Here is a 7,741-nt window from a genome sequence, read left to right on the forward strand (position 1 = left end):
ATAATATAATACGCACAGGATGATATTTTTTATCACCTTCTTTCAAATATTTATGTGACTTTTATTTTTCCTGATTCTGCATTGGCCAGCATATTTTGAGTAATTTAAGGCAAAGGTGATTACAGCGATGGTCCTTGTCTTTTAATACTTCAATGGCATCATTTGTAGGATTCCATTTTTAAGAAAAATAGTTCTGTTGCTTTGAGATAGATTTTAAAAATCACGTTCAGAAATTTTTAAAATTTGTTTACTAATAGTTTTTGTGAGAAAATATTACATTTTCTCAGTGGCTTATTTTGTGAAATCTGTGAAGATGATCCTCTAGAGTTTTTTATTGTGATTTTGTTAATATTTTCAAAATTAGGTTAGCGTATTGAATTATCTTTTTATTCCTGGAATACATTCTCCTTTTTTGCTATTAGGATTAAAAATAGTTTATTACTTTCTATTGGCTGACATTATGTTTGTGTTTTTTGTATCTTTTTTCTTAGAGCAAACTGTCATGGAGTTCCCTCAGTGAAGGTTGTTATAATCGTTTTGCTGGATTCAAGTAACGTGAGGCAGTACATAACTTGTCTGAGAAGCTTAAAACTGTTGTTTCCTTCATTGTCATTTAGTTTACTCTCAGCCCAAGTTATACACTTACGTTTCTTGTAATTTCAGCTCCTAAATACTTGGTACCTCTTTAAAGATTCTCCTTGCTGCCTTTGGATCTTAATTGACTAGAAAACAACTTTCATATTTACTTTAGCCTAAATCAGATTTATGGAAGCTTCATCAAAACGCAATAGACCCATATTAACAAAATAAAAAATACAAGAAGGTTCTAAAAACATTGAAAAATATTGTCTGAAAGGGGTGAGTATAATCAAAATTGGATTAATGTCTTTATGCTGCCATTTATTAGCTTTGTGACACTGGGAAAATCATTTAACCTATTGCCTTAGTTTGCATATTTGCAAAATGATACTTAGCAGTGCCTAGTTACAGTTGTGCTGTGAGGTTTAAATGAGATAAAGCATATAAAGCATCTAGCAAAGTGCTTGGTCCATGGGGAACCACTCAGGAGAAGTTAGCTCATATTACTATACCTGGACTAAATATAGTTGCCGGTTTGTTTTTTAATTACTGTATTAATAAGAAGTAAAACAGAACTGGTATAGAAAAAAATTAACTATGTAATTCAAAGTTATAAAGCCAACTATTTAATTAAGAGTAAATTGTGGCAGATAATAGAATTATATATAAAACATAAGCTCCAAGATGAAGATTCAAATTATTTACAGATAATTACATTTAAATAATCAATGTCAAATCTTCCACTTATATGTGTTGTGTATATATTATTGTACTCTGAAATATAAATTTGGCGTTTCTGAGAAGATTTTGTTGTTGTTAACTTTTTAAGGTTGAAGGCATTTTAATATCTGTATTTTTGATTTTTTAACTTAAAGATTTTCATAAAAATTGGTTACTACAAAGTTGTGTTAGCTAATTTACAATGTATTGTATTATTGACACACATTTATAGACTGTGCTGTTAAATGATGAGTGTATTGCCATCTACCCAGGCTAACATTTTATAATTTTTTCTAAAATTGTATTGACAGCCAGTAATATGGTTATGTTCATTCCGAATAAATTAATGATGCTGAAGAGTCAAGATTGAGATTGCAACCAGATACCTGTAAGTTTTATATTAATAAATGACACACAGGGTCTTAGAAAAAGAGATATCGGCCGGGTGCGGTGGCTCAAGCCTGTAATCCCAGCACTTTGGGAGGCCGAGACGGGCGGATCACAAGGTCAGCAGATCGAGACCATCCTGGTTAACACGGTGAAACCCCGTCTCTACTAAAAAATACAAAAAACTAGCCGGGCGAGGTGGCGGGCGCCTGTAGTCCCAGCTACTCGGGAGGCTGAGGCAGGAGAATGGCGTAAACCCGGGAGGCGGAGCTTGCAGTGAGCTGAGATCTGGCCACTGCACTCCAGCCTGGGCGACAGAGCTAGACTCCGACTCAAAAAAAAAAAAAAAGAAAAAGAGATATCATAACTTTCATTTGGAAAAATAGATTTAGAAACATTAGTTACTAAAATCTTGCTTTACTGAAGGTGAAAAGAAGCAGAGATTTCCAAAAGTAAAATCAGTATTTATATACCCACACGCTTGCAGTAATCTAGATCAATTTATTTCTGTCTTTAATGTGTAACATTTCCCCCAGGACTTTATGGTTTTTTTGATTATTATTTTGCTTGAAGTATTTCTATGTCTTAAATAGAAAAACGAACTAAGACTGTTGGGCACAGTGGTTTACACCTATAATCCTAACATTTTGGGAGGCCAAGGCAGGAGAATCACTTGAGCCCGGGAGTTCAAGATCAGTCTGGGCAATATGCGAAACCCTGAATCTATAAAAAATAAAAAAATTAGCTGGGTGTAGTGACCCATGCCTGTAGTTCCAGGTACTTGAAAGGCTGAAGTGCGAGGATCACCTGAGCCTGGGGAGGCTGAGGCTGTAGTGCGCCATGATTGCGCCACTGCACTCCAGCTCGGTGACAGGAGTGAACAGTGAGAGCTGTCTCCAGAGAAAAGAAAAGAAAAAAACTAAAGAAAAAGGAACCAAGACTTTAAAAAGACACAGATAGATGTTTTCCAACTGTGGGTTTACTAAGATGAAAGACTGCTTAATCCTCTTCTAAGGACGATTTGGTTATTTGTTCACTTCCTAATTGCATATATTTGCCCAAATGAGACCCAAGAAACGTCCTGTGCCGCTACCGCTCCATCTGTAACGATGCTGCTTGTCCATGAAATGACTTTTTTTCCAAACGGATGTTTGCTCATTCTTTCTTTTACTTATTGTCATTTAATACTTTTAAGGCTTGAGAATTTAGATCTTTTTCTGTCTACTTTTCATTTTTGAAGGTTTTGAGTTGAGACTTCACAGAAAACTGAATACAAAGGCACTTCTGTTACTTCCTGATCAAAGCATCATCTGAAAATTAGCTACCATTAAATTTCAAATACAAATATAGAAACAAGTCAATCTAATATTATCTTTATTATCCAAAAGGAAACTAGAAAGTCCTTTACAACAGATACAAATAAGACAATTCCAAATTAAGTTCTCTACTTCTCTGAACTGCCTGGTAATTGCTCTCTTTTGGCAAAGCACCTTTCTTTATTTTGCCATTTGAGAGGCTTTCTCTTCAGAGTTATTTTTTTCCTTATTAGTTGTCCTTCCTTCTAGCTTACATGGCTTACATTCCTAGGCTGTGTCCCGCCAGTCCTTTCACAGGGTCTGTCTGTATCCCCAAGTTGTTAGCTTGGATGATTTGCAAATAATGACATGGAAAATAGCCACAAAATGTAAAGATTTTATGTGATAATATTTTTATGACACTGTCCCATCCAGCTGCACATTTTCCCTGCACAACTTATTCCCACATGTAATGCACAGTATTTTTCCCCAGTTCCAATGCTTTAGGAGAGATTAACCAGATTGTGTTAACAAAGAACACGTCCATGTAGTATGCACCTGTACACACGTGTGCAAATATTTCCTCATTCTGCAATTCATTGGTGTTCTGATTCATTTAGGTGCTAAAATTTTAATTCACATAAAATATTTCTAAGTAAGCAGTTCCAAAATTTTGGTTTTGACTTGTCTTAAAATATTCCAAGTAAGCAGTTCCAAAATTTTGATTTAGATTTTTTTTTTAAAATTTTTTGGCCCAACTTAACTGAAAAAGAGAAGGCAGAATAGTAAATCCTCCTGAATCTATCAGCAATGGAGAGGACAGTAGGGTCTCATTTTCATTTATGCTGTCAGGTTGATTGATTAGCTTTTATTATACATGGGTTATGTGCCAAACGATGTCTTTTGATTCGGATTCAAGGAAAACAGCGGGAATCTTGAACAACGAAAGTTCTGAAAGAGTTGTTATTTCTGGCCCTTTGATAGAAGTATAGAGAGACTCATAGCTAAAGAACATCAAAGTCTCAAAATCAGCTTCACATGTAGTTTACTCATTGAGTGAGACACAATATGAAGAGTCAAAGCTAGTCATGATTCAGTGGAGTTTGATAAAGTTTCTCTGTGTCCACTTAGCTAAAGCCTTCTTTCTCTGTGTCTCAGGTGCTGAGATGTCTATGCTGAAGAGTCTGAGGTTAGCCTCCTGGAGTTTCGGGGAAAAGTACACAGGCATTCCTGAACACTCTGAGAGGTGAAGAAAAGTGGCTGAGCAGACAGACGCGAGGTCTGGCATGGAGGCAGAGGATCACAGCGGAGCATGGACCTAACAGCTGGATACTGTGTGGGGATATCACTATCAGCAGAAGATGCAACAAGACCGGGCCAGTGCTCAAGGCCAGAGAGATAGGTTTGCAGGGGCCAGTGGGGCAGCGATGAGCATAGAAGACAGTCTTCTCCACTTTGATAACAAAGCAATGTGAAAGGCACCTGAGAAACTCAGATTACAACCAGGGAGAAGAAAATCAGAGATACAAGGTGGGATGCATCCTGAATTGGTAGAGTAGATACCCCAGAGTGTTCTACCAGAGTTGACAGAATTACCTTGAATAAATAAGAGGAAGGTATTTTATTACCAAGAGTCTCACGGGCTAAGTTTAAATACAGAGGAATAAAGTTATATCTTTACACAGTTGGGTGTGTGACAATGTAAAATGTCAACATTATACTTCCCAATGGACTATACCATGCAGAAGGGAGAAAGAAGTCAAAAGCCTGTTCTTTTTATTTTTTTCTGTTCCACAGTAAATAGCAGAAATTATTCCCTTTGTTAATCTAAGCATACACCAGTCTGTAGGTTCATAATGAGAAATAACTTTTTGATTTTTTTAAAGAAAATATAGAATTTATAACAGAAAACCTTTTTGGTTTGTGTTTTATTCCACCTTCTTTTAGCTAGATTTGAATGAAAGAAAAATAAAGCCATGTATTGAATAAATATGTTAACTCTACAGTATTTTTGAATATATATTTTTCATGGTATAGTTCCAACTTTCACTGGTGATATTGATATGAAGGTCAGATTTACTGAGAGGTAATGTTCAGCCTTGGAAGCATCACCAAAATGTGTATACAAGGCCTTTGTCCACTAATGAGTGTCCTTTCATGTGACTGGTTTTGTAAAGCCTTACACTGTGAATGGACCGTCAATCAACTCGCAGCTGCACTGAGGCCTTCCGATGGCTGTATCCATGGCAACGTGCCAAAAATGGCGGCGCAAATTAATCTATTTGTGTGAAATTCTCAGTGAGAGTCCACTTTCATCTTTCAGAAACTACTGTTAGGAAGTCTGATGATAATGTAAAATACTGAGCAAAAGCAAAATAGTGATGGACTATCCACAGGATCTTCTCCCTGTAAACAGTGGGACTTCTTTTCCTTTTTATCTGCAAGAGATGACAGAGCACAGTTAGGGATGTAATATTACCACCATAATGTTCTTTTTACAAAAAAGTTACGTTAATTTAATGTTCACATGTAAGCTGCTTTTTCACCTTCTCTCACAATGCTATCTAATCAGCCTGGAAAATAAGTACAATGATTTACACAGTGGTACAAAATTAAAAGTAATCTTTTATCTTGATGCTTTATTGCTAATAGTATTCGTATAGCATATAGCATGAGGGATACTTCCAGCTTTGAATCTGAAATTAATTGTTAGCTTCCTCTATTATATGAACAGAAGCAGCTAAGTCTTTGTCTCTTAGAAAAGTTCTTTAAAAATCATCGTTCTTTGTCTTAGGTCATGCGTTAGTCCTACATCTACATACATTTGCTTTTCAAATGCCATATCTTAAAAAAAACATATTTTGCCTCTGTTTGGATAAATTTACTTAAAATTGCAAATTGTATTGTTAAAATTATTTAATGAAAAGGTAACTTTTCACAAACTAAACATGTAGGGTAGATACAGACTTTTATTTTAGAATTTACATTCATTAGTCGAAGATATCCAAGTGAAAGCATAAGTGATGTGCCTTATGTCTACTTGTTACTCCTATCTTGGGGACTTGAGCTGTATTTTTATGTACAGAACAAAAGGATTATTTTGTATTGCATTGTTCTCAGTTTTTTAAAGTCATTCATCAGCTACTTTGAGAATCTAATAAAAGTCCTGGACACCTATGAGAAATACACATATGTATACTGTACAGATTTCCTTGCAGGATCAGATGATCCATGGAATACAGGTTAAGAAGATGTTGGTCAGGCCAGGCGCGGTGGCTCATGCCTGTAATCCCAGCACTTTGGGAGGCTGAGGCAGGTGGATCACCTGAGGTCAGAAGTTCGAGACCAGCCTGGCTAACATGGCAGAACCCCATCTCTACTAAAAATACAAAAATTAGCCAGGCATGGTGGCGCATGCTTGTAATCCCAACTACTCAGGAGGCTAAGGCAGGCGAATCACTTAAACCAAGGAGGTGGAGGTTGCAGAGCACCAAGATCATGCCATTGTACTCCAGCCTGGGTGACAGAGCCAAGAGTCTGTCTCAAAAACAAAACAAAACTATGTTGGTCAAATTAGTGTTGAAATTTTCTCTAAAACATTGAATGGAGACTTCCAGTTTCAGTCCCAACACTTCCATACTTAAAACAAGAAAAAATTGAACAAAGGAAAATCAATGGCTTTTCTTGGCCTTAGTAGAGAACTGGATTTGCAGGGCAAATTGCTACGTTGAAAATCAGAGAAAGCAGTAAGTCTAGAGAGTCACAGCTGAGATCTATTTACACAGAGCAGAGGCAGCTAGATCCACAAGCTGGGAGGAACACTGAAATGGCATTTCTAATGAATTGCTGGAGGCCAAGAGTAGACTAACTTGGGAGTGAGAAACTCCTGGGGGCTACAGTCTGAGGAAACTCCCAAACTGTCCTAGGTTTACTTCGAGAAATTTTGTCAGCTTCTCATGATGATAATCCAAAAAAATTCCTGTTACAGTTTTGGCAGGGGAAGGGGAAGAGAAATCATTATGAAATACTCCCAGAATGTTCTGTATAAAGCAGACCTATTCTCTGGGAGAAAAAAACTTTACCTAAGTCTTATCCCAGAGAGAAGGACTTTCCTCCTACTGTTACCGTTTCTAGCTGTCGGTCTCATGTCAGTTGGGAAAACAAGGTATATCACTGGAAAAACACTTGTGAAGGTCACAGTCCAGAGATGCAGACAGATTGAGATTTAATCATAAGACTACAGAATGCTTCCCCCACAGCACACCTGACCACCCTACCAACATAATATTTGAATGAATAATAACAAGGAATTACAGTTGAAAGAGTTGGAAGACACACAGTCTCCCTAAGGAAGGGGTTTTAGAGGAGCCCAAAGCAAGAGGAGAGACAAAATCAAGGATAATAGCTGCAGCCTCTGGCACCAGAACAACAGCAAACATTAAACAAAGCCCAGCTCCCAGCCAGATGAATGTAAATCTTCACATTAAAGGCCTATTTACCTCAGTTCTTATTACCCAATGTGTCAAATTGTAAAGCATGATAAATGGAAGAAAACCCCATAATCTGAAGAAACCATGTAAGCATTAGAACCAGACTCATAGAACACAAGCGTTGGAATTGTAAGGCAAGAAAATTTATATAACTATGGTAAAGAACATTCAAGAAAAGTTAAACAATGTTTGAAGAGAAGGACTCCACTTACAACACTAGGCAGATCATTGAGTCAGAAAATAAACAAAGAAACTCTGGACTTAAACGGG

General features: G+C 36.8%; 1 long non-coding RNA gene across 1 annotated transcript in view; it reads left to right on the forward strand.

Annotated features, from left to right (window-relative positions):
* The window catches only part of LOC102116902 (uncharacterized), a 77,900-nt gene extending 71,731 nt beyond the window's left edge, over positions 1 to 6,169 (forward strand). Inside the window, exons 3-4 of the long non-coding RNA XR_010587086.2 lie at positions 1,611 to 1,687; positions 4,140 to 6,169. This is a non-coding gene — a long non-coding RNA (uncharacterized lncRNA). The remainder of the gene's footprint in view (positions 1 to 1,610; positions 1,688 to 4,139) is intronic.
* Positions 6,170 to 7,741: the final 1,572 nt, after the last annotated feature.

Source organism: Macaca fascicularis, chromosome 5 (genome assembly GCF_037993035.2).
Source record: "Macaca fascicularis isolate 582-1 chromosome 5, T2T-MFA8v1.1".
Taxonomy (NCBI): Eukaryota; Metazoa; Chordata; class Mammalia; order Primates; family Cercopithecidae; genus Macaca; species Macaca fascicularis.